The sequence below is a fragment of the Bufo gargarizans genome, unplaced genomic scaffold (genome assembly GCF_014858855.1).
Source record: "Bufo gargarizans isolate SCDJY-AF-19 unplaced genomic scaffold, ASM1485885v1 original_scaffold_1468_pilon, whole genome shotgun sequence".
Taxonomy (NCBI): Eukaryota; Metazoa; Chordata; class Amphibia; order Anura; family Bufonidae; genus Bufo; species Bufo gargarizans.
This window is the reverse complement of record NW_025334372.1, coordinates 2,323-15,696: the sequence shown is the minus strand read 5'-3', so window position 1 is coordinate 15,696 and position 13,374 is coordinate 2,323. Positions and strand designations below refer to the sequence as shown.

General features: G+C 48.2%; 1 protein-coding gene across 1 annotated transcript in view; it reads right to left on the bottom strand.

The window, feature by feature from the left end:
* Positions 1-7,746, bottom strand: part of INPP5F (inositol polyphosphate-5-phosphatase F) — a 35,696-nt gene extending 27,950 nt beyond the window's left edge. Inside the window, exon 1 of the mRNA XM_044274108.1 lies at positions 7,613-7,746. The gene's annotated coding sequence lies outside the window, so the exon portion shown is untranslated. The remainder of the gene's footprint in view (positions 1-7,612) is intronic.
* Between the last annotated feature and the right edge of the window lie 5,628 nt (positions 7,747-13,374).

Here is a 13,374-nt window from a genome sequence, read left to right as displayed (position 1 = left end):
AAGCCTTTTCTTCAGCTCCAGTCCTTAGACGCCCAGAACCCAACAAACAGTTCTTCTTGGAGGTGGACGCATCCTCCGTGGGAGCCGGGGCCGTCCTGTCACAGAAGAATGCCTCAGGTCGTATGTCTCCTTGTGGTTTTTTTTCTAAGTTATTTTCCGCTGCCGAAAAAAACTATTCTATTGGGGACAGGGAACTCCTAGCATTTAAGTTGGCTCTAGAGGAATGGAGATATCTTCTGGAAGGTTCTAGCCTACCGGTCATAATTTACACCGATCATAAGAACCTCACCTATTTGCAGACAGCTCAACGACTTAATCCTCGTCAGGCCCGTTGGTCTCTCTTCTTTGCCCGATTTAATTTTCAATTGCATTTTCGGTCTGCTGAAAAAAACATCAAAGCGGACGCTCTCTCCAGGTCCTTTGAAACCACAGATTCAGAAGACGAACCCCAGTTTATCATTGAACCAACTAAAGTAGTCCCAGTGGCTCCAGTTAACCTGTCCAAGGTTCCCCCAGGTAAGATCTTTGTTCCGGAATCTAAACGAAGGAAGGTTTTACGGTGGGGGCATGCATCCAAGATTGCCGGCCATCCAGGTCAACGGGGGACCTTAAATCTCATCTCCAGACATTACTGGTGGTCATCCATAACCGTGGATACTGTAGACTTTGTGGCTTCCTGTACCTTGTGTGCCCAGAATAAGTCTCCCAGACTGAAACCTGCAGGTTTATTATTGCCTCTTCCGGTGCCTGAGGTCCCCTGGCAGCATATTGGTATGGACTTCATAACCGATTTACCTGTCTCTGAGGGCTTTACAGTCATTTGAGTTGTCGTTGACCGTTTTTCTAAAATGTCGCACTTTATTCCGCTTCCAGGTCTGCCATCTGCTCCTAGTCTTGCTGAGCTATTCATTTTACATATCTTCCGCCTTCATGGATTTCCCCTCCATATCGTCTCGGATAGAGGAGTACAATTCACCTCCCGGTTCTGGAGATCTTTATGTAAGTCTCTGAATGTCTTTTTGGACTTTTATTCTGCCTATCATCCACAGTCTAATGGCCAGGTGGAACGCATGAACCAAATATTGGTCAGCTTCCTGCGACATTTCACCAATGCCCATCAGGATGACTGGGTGAAGCATCTTCCCTGGGCGGAATTTGCTCATAACAATAGAGTCAACCAAGCCACAGGTAAATCTCCATTTTTTGTGGTCTATGGACGACATCCAAGTGTTCCTCTTCCCGTGCGGCCTTCTTCTGGAGTTCCTGCGGCAGATTCCTGTGTGGAGCAGCTGTCTCGGGTCTGGTCTGACACTAAAGTATCGCTTCGGAGAACAGCGGACCAGATGAAAAGGTCTGCGGATAAGAGGCGCAGACCTCCTCCTCAGTTTGCCATTGGAGACAAGGTATGGCTTTCTTCTAAGAATATCCGTCTCAGACTTCCCTCTTACAAACTGGTTCCGCGATTCTTGGGACCTTTTTCTGTGATCAAGAAAATGAATCCTGTTGCCTACAAGCTCAAACTACCTTCTACCTTGCGGATTCCCAACTCATTTCATGTTTCGTTACTTAAGCCAGCTGTCTTTAACAGGTTTTGCAAAGGCACTTCACAGAACCCTCCTCCTGTCACTATGGATGATGAGTTTGAAGTTAAGGACATTCTAGACAGGAGGATTATCAGAGGTAAGACCTTCTATTTGGTGGACTGGAAGGGCTACGGGCCTGAAGAAAGGTCATGGGAATCTGCTGAGAATATTCATGCCCCTCTGTTGCTGAAGAAATTTCTCTCCAGGTCAGCCGTGTGGAGGGGGGGGGGGGGGCGCGTAAGAGGGGGGGTACTGTCAGTATGGGATCTGCATCTCCACGGCAGGGTGGCAGATCGCTGTCTACACATTGCAGCACTATGGGTCCCAGTACTGGCTTACCTTGTAGGAGACGCAGGTGCCCGCCAGCATACCGCCGCATCCGTCCTCTTTGCCAGGTGTCATCTGATGCGCTATAGCACGCGCGCGCGCACCTCTCCCTTTCTTATAGGAGTAGGCAGCTGGTTCCTGATTACCATCCCCACCCGGAGGCGGGACTATTTTGTATTTAAGGCAGCTTCACTCATCATGAAGTGCCCAAGCGTGGTTGTTGTACCTCTTGACTCCCGCTGAAGCATGCCACTGTGTCCGTTTATTGGATTTCCTGGATTCTGACCTCCGCTTCATTTGACTACGCATCTGCCTGCTGTCTGTTTATTGGACCTCCTGGATTATAGACCTCTGCACTGCCTGACAACGAGACCGCTTATATCTGCACTGCCTGATTACGCATCTGTCCATCTCCTCCTGTAAGTCTGCCTGGATCCAGACCCTGCGCTGCCTATGAGACCTGCTTATATCTGCACTGCCTGATTACGCATCTGCCCATCTCCTCCTGTAAGTCTGCCTGGATCCAGACCCTGCGCTGCCTATGAGACTGCTTATATCTGCACGCTATATTGCTCTGAACTTTGTGTTGCCTGTACCTGTCAAGTGACTTTTGAATACTGTCTGTCAGTAAAGACCATCAGTTCCTTTATTCTGCCTTTGTTGGACTCTGTTCACACTACTGCAGGTAGCTGCATTCAAGGTAACAGGTGCAGACACCAGGGTCCTGTCTCAGAGTCAGCAGTCAGCGATATTGGACTAATTCCAGTCCTCTATCAGCTGACACAGAGGATCCACATCCTCTGGTCGTAACAGTCGTCTAGCTCAGGACCGAACAAAATTCTCCCTGGCAGGGGATGCTACATAACTTTTGTTTAGAAGTTATATCCCCCCAACTCCAACTCTTTAGCCAAAGGGCCCTTCGAGTGGAATTGGTCAGGGATGCCGACTGCATTGAGCTTGATAGAATCGACTGACGCATCTGTTAAGAAGTCAGATGCTTTTTGTAGAGTTGACGTAGCCGTAACAGTAGCAGCTATAGCCGGGCAAAAGGATAACCTAGAGGCCTCCCAAGCTCCCCTAAGGAAGGATTCAGCTTTTTTGTCTAGGGGTTCCCTAAGTACACCAGTGTCCTCAAAGGGACAAATAGCAGGTACGCATTGTACATTGCCACCTGTACAATGTGTACGGACAGCTTTTTGTACCACACTTTCGTTTTTCATGAGGAACTGTAGGGCTTCAGAACTTGATCTGAAAGATCCACCCCTCCAGGATACAAACTGGTTTGGGGACAGTGGTTGCGGTACCTCGCACATGAGCAGGGGAGCTGCTATCACTGTTAAAGGGTCGGTCGCTGTGAAGGTCACAGTTAGAGAGAGGGTCGGTCGCTGTAAAAGTCACAGTTAGAGAGAGGGTCGGTCGCTGTAAAAGTCACAGTTAGAGAGAGGGTCGGTCGCTGTAAAAGTCAGTTAGAGAGAGGGTCGGTCGCTGTAAAAGTCACAGTTAGAGAGAGGGTCGGTCGCTGTAAAAGTCACAGTTAGAGAGAGGGTCGGTCGCTGTAAAAGTCACAGTTAGAGAGAGGGTCGGTCGCTGTAAAAGTCACAGTTAGAGAGAGGGTCGGTCGCTGTAAAAGTCACAGTTAGAGAGAGGGTCGGTCGCTGTAAAAGTCACAGTTAGAGAGAGGGTCGGTCGCTGTAAAAGTCACAGTTAGAGAGAGGGTCGGTCGCTGTAAAAGTCACAGTTAGAGGGAGGGTCGGTCGCTGTAAAAGTCACAGTTAGAGGGTCGGTCGCTGTAAAAGTCACAGTTAGAGGGTCGGTCGCTGTAAAAGTCACAGTAAGAGTGAGGGTCGGTCGCTGTAAAAGTCACAGTTAGAGAGAGGGTCGGTCGCTGTAAAAGTCACAGTTAGAGGGTCGGTCGCTGTAAAAGTCACAGTTAGAGGGTCGGTCGCTGTAAAAGTCACAGTTAGAGAGAGGGTCGGTCGCTGTAAAAGTCACAGTTAGAGGGTCGGTCGCTGTAAAAGTCACAGTTAGAGGGTCGGTCGCTGTAAAAGTCACAGTCAGAGGGTCGGTCGCTGTAAAAGTCACAGTTAGAGAGAGGGTCGGTCGCTGTAAAAGTCACAGTCAGAGGGTCGGTCGCTGTAAAAGTCACAGTTAGAGGGTCGGTCGCTGTAAAAGTCACAGTAGAGGGTCGGTCGCTGTAAAAGTCACAGTTAGAGAGAGGTCGGTCGCTGTAAAAGTCACAGTTAGAGAGAGGGTCGGTCGCTGTAAAAGTCACAGTTAGAGAGAGGGTCGGTCGCTGTAAAAGTCACAGTCAGAGGGTCGGTCGCTGTAAAAGTCACAGTTAGAGAGGGTCGGTCGCTGTAAAAGTCACAGTTAGAGGGTCGGTCGCTGTAAAAGTCACAGTTAGAGAGAGGGTCGGTCGCTGTAAAAGTCACAGTTAGAGAGAGGGTCGGTCGCTGTAAAAGTCACAGTTAGAGAGAGGGTCGGTCGCTGTAAAGTCACAGTTAGAGAGAGGGTCGGTCGCTGTAAAAGTCACAGTTAGAGAGAGGGTCGGTCGCTGTAAAAGTCACAGTAGAGGGTCGGTCGCTGTAAAAGTCACAGTTAGAGGGTCGGTCGCTGTAAAAGTCACAGTTAGAGGGTCGGTCGCTGTAAAAGTCACAGTTAGAGAGGGTCGGTCGCTGTAAAGTCACAGTTAGAGAGAGGGTCGGTCGCTGTAAAAGTCACAGTTAGAGAGAGGGTCGGTCGCTGTAAAAGTCACAGTCAGAGGGTCGGTCGCTGTAAAAGTCACAGTTAGAGGGTCGGTCGCTGTAAAAGTCACAGTTAGAGAGAGGGTCGGTCGCTGTAAAAGTCACAGTTAGAGAGAGGGTCGGTCGCTGTAAAAGTCACAGTTAGAGAGAGGGTCGGTCGCTGTAAAGTCACAGTTAGAGGGTCGGTCGCTGTAAAGTCACAGTTAGAGGGTCGGTCGCTGTAAAAGTCACAGTTAGAGGGTCGGTCGCTGTAAAGTCACAGTTAGAGGGGTTAAGTCACAGTTAGAGGGTCGGTCGCTGTAAAAGTCACAGTTAGAGGGTCGGTCGCTGTAAAAGTCACAGTTAGAGGGTCGGTCGCTGTAAAAGTCACAGTTAGAGGGTCGGTCGCTGTAAAAGTCACAGTTAGAGGGTCGGTCGCTGTAAAAGTCACAGTTAGAGGGTCGGTCGCTGTAAAGTCACAGTTAGAGGGTCGGTCGCTGTAAAAGTCACAGTTAGAGGGTCGGTCGCTGTAAAAGTCACAGTTAGAGGGTCGGTCGCTGTAAAAGTCACAGTTAGAGGGTCGGTCGCTGTAAAAGTCACAGTTAGAGGGTCGGTCGCTGTAAAAGTCACAGTTAGAGGGTCGGTCGCTGTAAAAGTCACAGTTAGAGGGTCGGTCGCTGTAAAAGTCACAGTTAGAGGGTCGGTCGCTGTAAAAGTCACAGTTAGAGGGTCGGTCGCTGTAAAAGTCACAGTTAGAGGGTCGGTCGCTGTAAAAGTCACAGTTAGAGGGTCGGTCGCTGTAAAAGTCACAGTTAGAGAGAGGGTCGGTCGCTGTAAAAGTCACAGTCAGAGGGTCGGTCGCTGTAAAAGTCACAGTTAGAGGGTCGGTCGCTGTGAAGGTCACTGTTCTTAAAGGGGCGGTCGCTGTGAAGGTCACAGTTAGAGGGTCGGTCAATGCTAAAGGGGCAGGCACTGTTAAAGGAGCGGGCACTGTAAAGATGATTGTTAAAGGGGCAAGCACTGTGGAGCTCAATGTTGAAGGGGCGGGCACTGTAGAGGTCACTGTTATTGGGGAAACTGTCGATCTCTTTTTACGATACCCGGAAACATAAAATTAAATAGATTAAATATACCTGTGCGAAGCCGCGTCCTTCTGCTAGTCTCATATATATATAAAAATGAGTTTCTGTCTGTCTATCTGGACGTTCTTTATGCGTGACCAAATTACTGGACCGATCTTCACCAAATTTGGCGCAGAGGTACATCAGGTGTCCGGGATGGTTTTAGACTGGGTCTCAGCTCTCTAGGACGTACCGTCCCTGAGATATTCCTAAAATATGACCTGCATTAGCCAATAGAAGCTCGCAGGTCCTACTCCATGTTGCCATAACAACTGATCACAGGTTTTAGCAGTTCACAGGTCCTTAAATATTCAGTCATATGAGGGCACAACTACACCCTGACTTCGACAGGGACGGGCACTGTCGAAGTCACTGTTAAAGAGGACCTTTCACTAGTATACAAACTAAAAACTCTATCAGTGGGCAGAGCGGCGCCCAGGGATCCCCCTGCACTTACTAGTATGCCTGGGCGCCGCTCCGTTCGCCCGGTATAGGCTCCGGTGTCTCAGCTTCGTCTGTTGTATTGGACTGATTTTTTGTAGGAGGCGTGTCCCTTGCTGCAGTGCTGGCCAATCGCAGCACACAGCTCATAGCCTGTGCCATGTGCGCTACAATTGGCCAGTGCTGCAGCAAGGGACACGCCTCCTACTAAAAATCAGTCCAATACAACAGACGAAGCTGAGACACCAGAGCCTATACCGGGCGAACGGAGCGGCGCCCAGGCATACTAGTAAGTGCAGGGGCACCCCTGGGCGCCGCTCTGCCCACAGATAGAGTTTTTAGTTTGTATACTAGTGAAAGGTCCTCTTTAAAGGGGTGGTCACTGGAGGTTTCTGTTAAAGGGGTGGTCACTGGAGGTTTCTGTTAAAGGGGTGGTCACTGGAGGTTTCTGTTAAAGGGGTGGTCACTGGAGGTTTCTGTTAAAGGGGTGGTCACTGGAGGTTTCTGTTAAAGGGGTGGTCACTGGAGGTTTCTGTTAAAGGGGTGGTCACTGGAGGTTTCTGTTAAAGGGGTGGTCACTGGAGGTTTCTGTTAAAGGGGTGGTCACTGGAGGTTTCTGTTAAAGGGGTGGTCACTGGAGGTTTCTGTTAAAGGGGTGGTCACTGGAGGTTTCTGTTAAAGGGGTGGTCACTGGAGGTTTCTGTTAAAGGGGTGGGCACTGTAGAAGTCACTGTTAAAGGGGCGGTCAATGTTATAGGGGCGGGCACTGTGGAGGTCACTGTCAAAGGAGCGGGCACTGTGGAAGTCACTGTTAAAGGGGTGGTCAATGTTATAGGGGCAGGCACTGTGGAAGTCACTGTTAAAGGGGTGGGCACAATCGAAATATACCCGTGCGAAGCCGCGTCCTTCTGCTAGTATTATATAGGGAAGACTATCCGTCCCCTCTAAGGGTATACGTGATCATTTCTATCTCACATATAAGGGACGTCCATGTCCACGTATCTTATATAGGGAAGACTATACTGTATTTTTCTTAACTGAACAGCATTTTAAGTATATACACAGTTGCCTCGCCCGATGTATACACCATATATACAGCCGCCTGTCCCAATGTATTCATTATATATACAGCCGCCTGTCCAGATGCTTACACTATATATACAGCTGCCTGTCCCGATGCTTACACTATATATACACTTGCATGTTCCGATGTATACACTATATACATATCATTCCCTATGTACTGTGAGAGGACTCCGTTCATTGTCACACAGGGCAGCCATATTAATATTTGGAAAGTAACAGTCTAAATACGGGACATGAAGCTGGGACTCTGCACAAAACAGAACACTGCGAAACTCAGTACCCCGCCGGCCCCCGCTCTGCCCCCCCAGAACAGAGTGCTGTATGGACTCACCTGCTCGGTGTCTGCTCCTGCGGGAAATAGAGCCACTAGGAATCGGGGGTGCACATCATCTACACAGGCTGCCTCTTGTGGGGGAGTCTCGGGGCTGCTCTTCTCATCATCTGAAGACTCGGTGTAGTTCACAACAAGTTCCTCAATCTGTACAAAGCCCTGAATAATGGGCAGGATCCAGAAGCCTCCATGTTCATCCTGCAGAACAATCAAGATGCAAGGTATACTGCCGCCTGGTACATACATGTCACTATGACAAACATCACTGCACGACTATATATATGAAAATTCAAGTCACTAATTCTTTCTGGACGAGCTCCTGAGCCACCGGAGTCACCAGAAAACATCCAGATGTATAAATGGAATCTAACAGGATGTCACACATATACAAAGATGCAAAACTCTGGGCGCCCCTGGTCAAAACGTCCGCTACTGTGAACAATTAAGCAAGCTGAAATGATCTCTAAAAGGCACAAAGTTAAAGATGAAACAGACGTTTTGAAGCGATATCCGTGGATTATTTTGGTTTTGTACACTTTTAGAATGAAAAAAAGAAAGGAGTTCCTTGGAAAAGAATGTGAACCCACAGAGATCCGAGGGCTCCGATAACTGACCGAGGTCTCAGACTTTACATTCATTTTTGACATAGGCTTATTATGGTATTACCTTTAGGGTGCCCCCCCCCCCCGATGATTTGGAGCGAAGTATTATAATGAGCATTAAACTCGCAACGGGGAGGAGACGTAGTCTTCTGCTGTGGGCGTCTCCTTCTCCCTGGCTGTGAGCGCGATCCAATCAGAGCTGACCGCTCACAGCCTGGGAGAAGGAGACGCCCACAGCAGAAGACTGAGTCTCCTCCCCTGTTGCGAGTTTAATGCTCATTATGATACAGTGCTCCAAATCATTTTACCATGGCCCTCACAGTCCCCTGATCTACTGAAGGTTTTACCATGGCCCTCACAGTCCCCTGATCTGCTGAAGGTTTTACCATGGCCCTCACAGTCCCCTGATCTGCTGAAGGTTTTACCATGTCCCTCACAGTCCCCTGATCTGCTGAAGGTTTTACCATGGCACTCACAGTCCCCTGAGCTGCTGAAGGTTTTACCATGTCCCTCACAGTCCCCTGATCTGCTGAAGGTTTTACCATGTCCCTCACAGTCCCCTGATCTGCTGAAGGTTTTACCATGGCCCTCACAGTCCCCTGATCTGCTGAAGGTTTTACCATGGCACTCAGTCCCCTGAGTTGCTGAAGGTTTTACCATGGCCCTCACAGTCCCCTGAGCTGCTGAAGGTTTTACCATGTCCCTCACAGTCCCCTGATCTGCTGAAGGTTTTACCATGTCCCTCACAGTCCCCTGATCTGCTGAAGGTTTTACCATGGCCCTCACAGTCCCCTGATCTGCTGAAGGTTTTACCATGTCCCTCACAGTCCCCTGAGCTGCTGAAGGTTTTACCATGGCCCTCAGTCCCCTGATCTGCTGAAGGCTTTACCATGGCCCTCACAGTCCCCTGATCTGCTGAAGGTTTTACCATGGCCCTCACAGTCCCCTGATCTGCTGAAGGTTTTACCATGGCCCTCACAGTCCTCTGATCTGCTGAAGGTTTTACCATGGCCCTCACAGTCCCCTGATCTGCTGAAGGTTTTACCATGGCCCTCACAGTCCCCTGATCTGCTGAAGGTTTTACCATGACCCTCACAGTCCCCTGATCTGCTGAAGGTTTTACCATGGCCCTCACAGTCCCCTGATCTGCTGAAGGTTTTACCATGGCCCTCACAGTCCCCTGATCTGCTGAAGGTTTTACCATGGCCCTCACAGTCCCCTAATCTGAAAATCATTGAAAATCTGTGTATAGACCTCAAAAGAACAGTGTATCTAAGACGGCCCAGGAATCTCACAGAACTGGAAGACATCTGCAAGGAAGAATGGAGGAAAATCCCTCAAGCAAGAATTGAAAGTCTCTTGGTTGCTATAAAAAGCGATTACAAGATGATACTTGCCAAAGGGGGTGCTACTAGGTACTAATCATGCAGGGAGCCCAAAGTTTTGCTTTGGGCACCTCTCCTTTACATTTTTAAAATAAAAAAAGGACGAAAATAAAATATTGTTTTTTACTTAAAAAATGCAAAGGGAATATGTCATCTTTATGCCTTTTTGAGATCATTTTAATTATGACCAGGTGTGCCCAAACGTTTGCCTGCCATGTGGTAGAAACTCCTGGCACCGAGAGTTTTGTTAAGTCCACATGTAAATCTCAATCTCTCACCTGGAGCTCAATGAGGTCCTGCAGCATGTGCTTATTCCAGAAGAATCTCTCATCCACCTGAAAGAAAGTGACATCAAAACTACTAAGCAAAATCATCCAGAAATTCCAAGTACATTGGGGGCCCTCCTGTCCCCACCCGCCACACAGCGTGGCGTTCTACAGTCCCCACCCGCCACACAGCGTGGCGTTCTACAGTCCCCACCCGCCACACAGCGTGGCGTTCTACAGTCCCCACCCGCCACACAGCGTGGCGTTCTACAGTCCCCACCCGCCACACAGCGTGGCGTTCTACAGTCCCCACCCACCACACAGCGTGGCGTTCTACAGTCCCCACCCGCCACACAGCGTGGCGTTCTACAGTCCCCACCCGCCACACAGCGTGGCGTTCTACAGTCCCCACCCGCCACACAGCGTGGCGTTCTACAGTCCCCACCCGCCACACAGCGTGGCGTTCTACAGTCCCCACCCGCCACACAGCGTGGCGTTCTCCAGTCCCCACCCGCCACACAGCGTGGCGTTCTCCAGTCCCCACCCGCCACACAGCGTGGCGTTCTCCAGTCCCCACCCGCCACACAGCGTGGCGTTCTCCAGTCCCCACCCGCCACACAGCGTGGCGTTCTCCAGTCCCCACCCGCCACACAGCGTGGCGTTCTCCAGTCCCCACCCGCCACACAGCGTGGCGTTCTCCTGTCCCCACCCTCCACTTACCCTCTTCCACAGCGGAAACCCCGTTGTCTCACATCTGCTCTGACGCTGCACAGAGTTGGTCAAGTCATAGGTTTTGCTATAGTAAAACGAGTCAGAGTCCATGAACATCTTGAATAATTCTTCGAGTAATCGCCGTTCAAGTTTCTCCTTTTCCTTATTTTCCTTACCCTGAAAACCAAATACTCAAGAAAATCAAGCCCAAACCTCAGATCCCATGGTGAACACTCCTACCCATCCAGACACAAAAGAGAAAAAAACAATATTATTTATTTACTAGCAGAAGGAGGACGCGGCTTCGAACAGGGATATTTCATTGTTTGTATGTTGTTAAAAGATATCGACAATATCCTCTATAACAGTGACCTCCACAGCGCCCATCCCTTTAACAGTGACCTCCACAGCGCCCATCCCTTTAACAGTGACCTCCACAGCGCCCATCCCTTTAACAGTGACCTCCACAGCGCCCATCCCTTTAACAGTGACCTCCACAGCGCCCATCCCTTTAACAGTGACCTCCACAGCGCCCATCCCTTTAACAGTGACCTCCACAGCGCCCATCCCTTTAACAGTGACCTCCACAGCGCCCATCCCTTTAACAGTGACCTCCAAAGCGCCCATCCCTTTAACAGTGACCTCCACAGCCGACGCCACTTTATTAGTGACCTCCACCGTACCCTGTCTCGTTAACAATGATTTACATAATAACCCGCCCCCTTAACAGTGACCTCCACAGAGCTCCATTCCCTTAACCCCTTCAACCCCGGGCCTGTTTTCAGCTTCCTGCCCAGGCCATTTTTTGCAAATCTGACCTGTGTCACTTTATGTGGTAATAACTTTGGAACACTTACTCATCCAAGCCGTTCTGAGACTGTTTTCTCGTGACATATTGTACTTCATGATAGTTTTATTTTTTATTCCAATTTAAATTTAGTAGGAGTCGGAGTCAGAGTCTGTTCATTTTTTGCCGACTCCAGGTACCCAAAATTGACTCTGACTCCTCGACTCCGACTCCACAGCCCTGGTTAGAAGGCTTAGAAGTTTGGAAGAAAATCTTAAAATTTTTCAGAAAATTTCCAAAACCCACATTTTAAAAGGACCAGTTCAGGTTTGAAGTCACTTTGCGAGGCTTACATAATAGAAACCACCCAAAAATGACCCCAATTCTATAAACTACACCCCTCAAGGTATACAAAACTGATTTTACAAACTCTGTAAACCATTTAGGTGTTCCACAAGAATTAATGGAAAAATGGAGATGAAATTTCAGAATTTCGCTTTTTTTTGGCAGAGTTTACATTTTAATCATTTTTTTCCGATAGCAAAGCAAGGGTTAACAGCCAATTAAAACTCAATATTTATTACCCCGATTCTGCAGTTTACAGAAACACCCCACCTGTGATCGTAAACGGCACATGGCCAGGCGCAGTAGGGAAGGAGCGCCATATGGTTTTTGAAAGGCAGATTTAGGTGAACTGGTCTTTAGACCTTGTCCCATTTGAAGCCCCCCGATGCCTCCTACAGTAGAAACTCAAAGTGACCACATTTTGGAAACTACGGGATAAGGTGCCAGTTATATTGGTACTATTTTGGGGTACATATGATTTTTAATTGCCCTATATTACGTTTTTTGTGAGGCAAGGTAACCAAACAAAGTGGATGTTTTGGCACAGTTTTTATTTTTAACAACATTCCTGTGACAGGTCAGATCATGCGCTGTTTGTATAGAGTAGGTCGTTACGGACGCACTGATCAACTAGGTCTACTTTCCATGATGTTTGTTTCATACCCTAAAAAAAAAAACAAATTAGGTTTTTGTATCTCCATTTTCTGAATGCTCTATTTTTTTTATTTTTCAGCCGATCGTCTTGTGCAAAGGCTCGTTTCTTTGCATTAAGAGTTGAGGCTTTAATTGGTCCCATTTTTGGGTACATATGATTTTTTTTTTGATCATTCATTATTACACCTTTATGGGCTAAGGTGACCAAAAATAAAACAGGTCATTACGGACATAAGGGTCATTTTTTGCAGGATGAGGTGACGGTTTGATCAGTACTATTTTGGGGGCATACACCTTTTTGGTGACTTGCGGTTGCAATTTTTGTAATGTAATGTGACCAAAATGGATTTTTTTTTTACACAGTGTTCACCTAAGGGGTTAGGTTAAGTGATATTTGTTTGGTTGTTACGGACGTGGCATTACCCTATATGTATATATATTTTTTTTATTTGTTTTACTTTAGCAGAATAATAGCAGTTTTGAAACAAAAGGTTGTTTTAGTGTTTTTATTTTTTTATGGTGTTTATCAGACAGGGTGAAATCATGTGATATTTATAGAGCCAGACTATTTTTATTTTTTTTTCCGTTTTTTTAAATTATAAAATAAGTGGAAAAGGGCGTTTTTTTCTCTTTATTAATTTTATTACTTTATTAAAAACACTTTTTCTTTACTTTATTTCTGATGTTCACTTTTGGGGGTCTGATCCCATCTACAATGCATCTGTATTGCAATGCATTCCCTGTTCATGTACTACACTGAGTAGTACACGGACTGGTTGCCTAGGAGACCCGGCCTGAGGCTGGACTGGTTGCCTAGGAGACCCGGCCTGAGGCTGGACTGGTTGCCTAGGAGACCCGGCCTGAGGCTGGACTGGTTGCCTAGGAGACCCGGCCTGAGGCTGGACTGGTTGCCTAGGAGACCCGGCCTGAGGCTGGACTGGTTGCCTAGGAGACCCGGCCTGAGGCTGGACTGGTTGCCTAGGAGACCCGGCCTGAGGCTGGACTGGTTGCC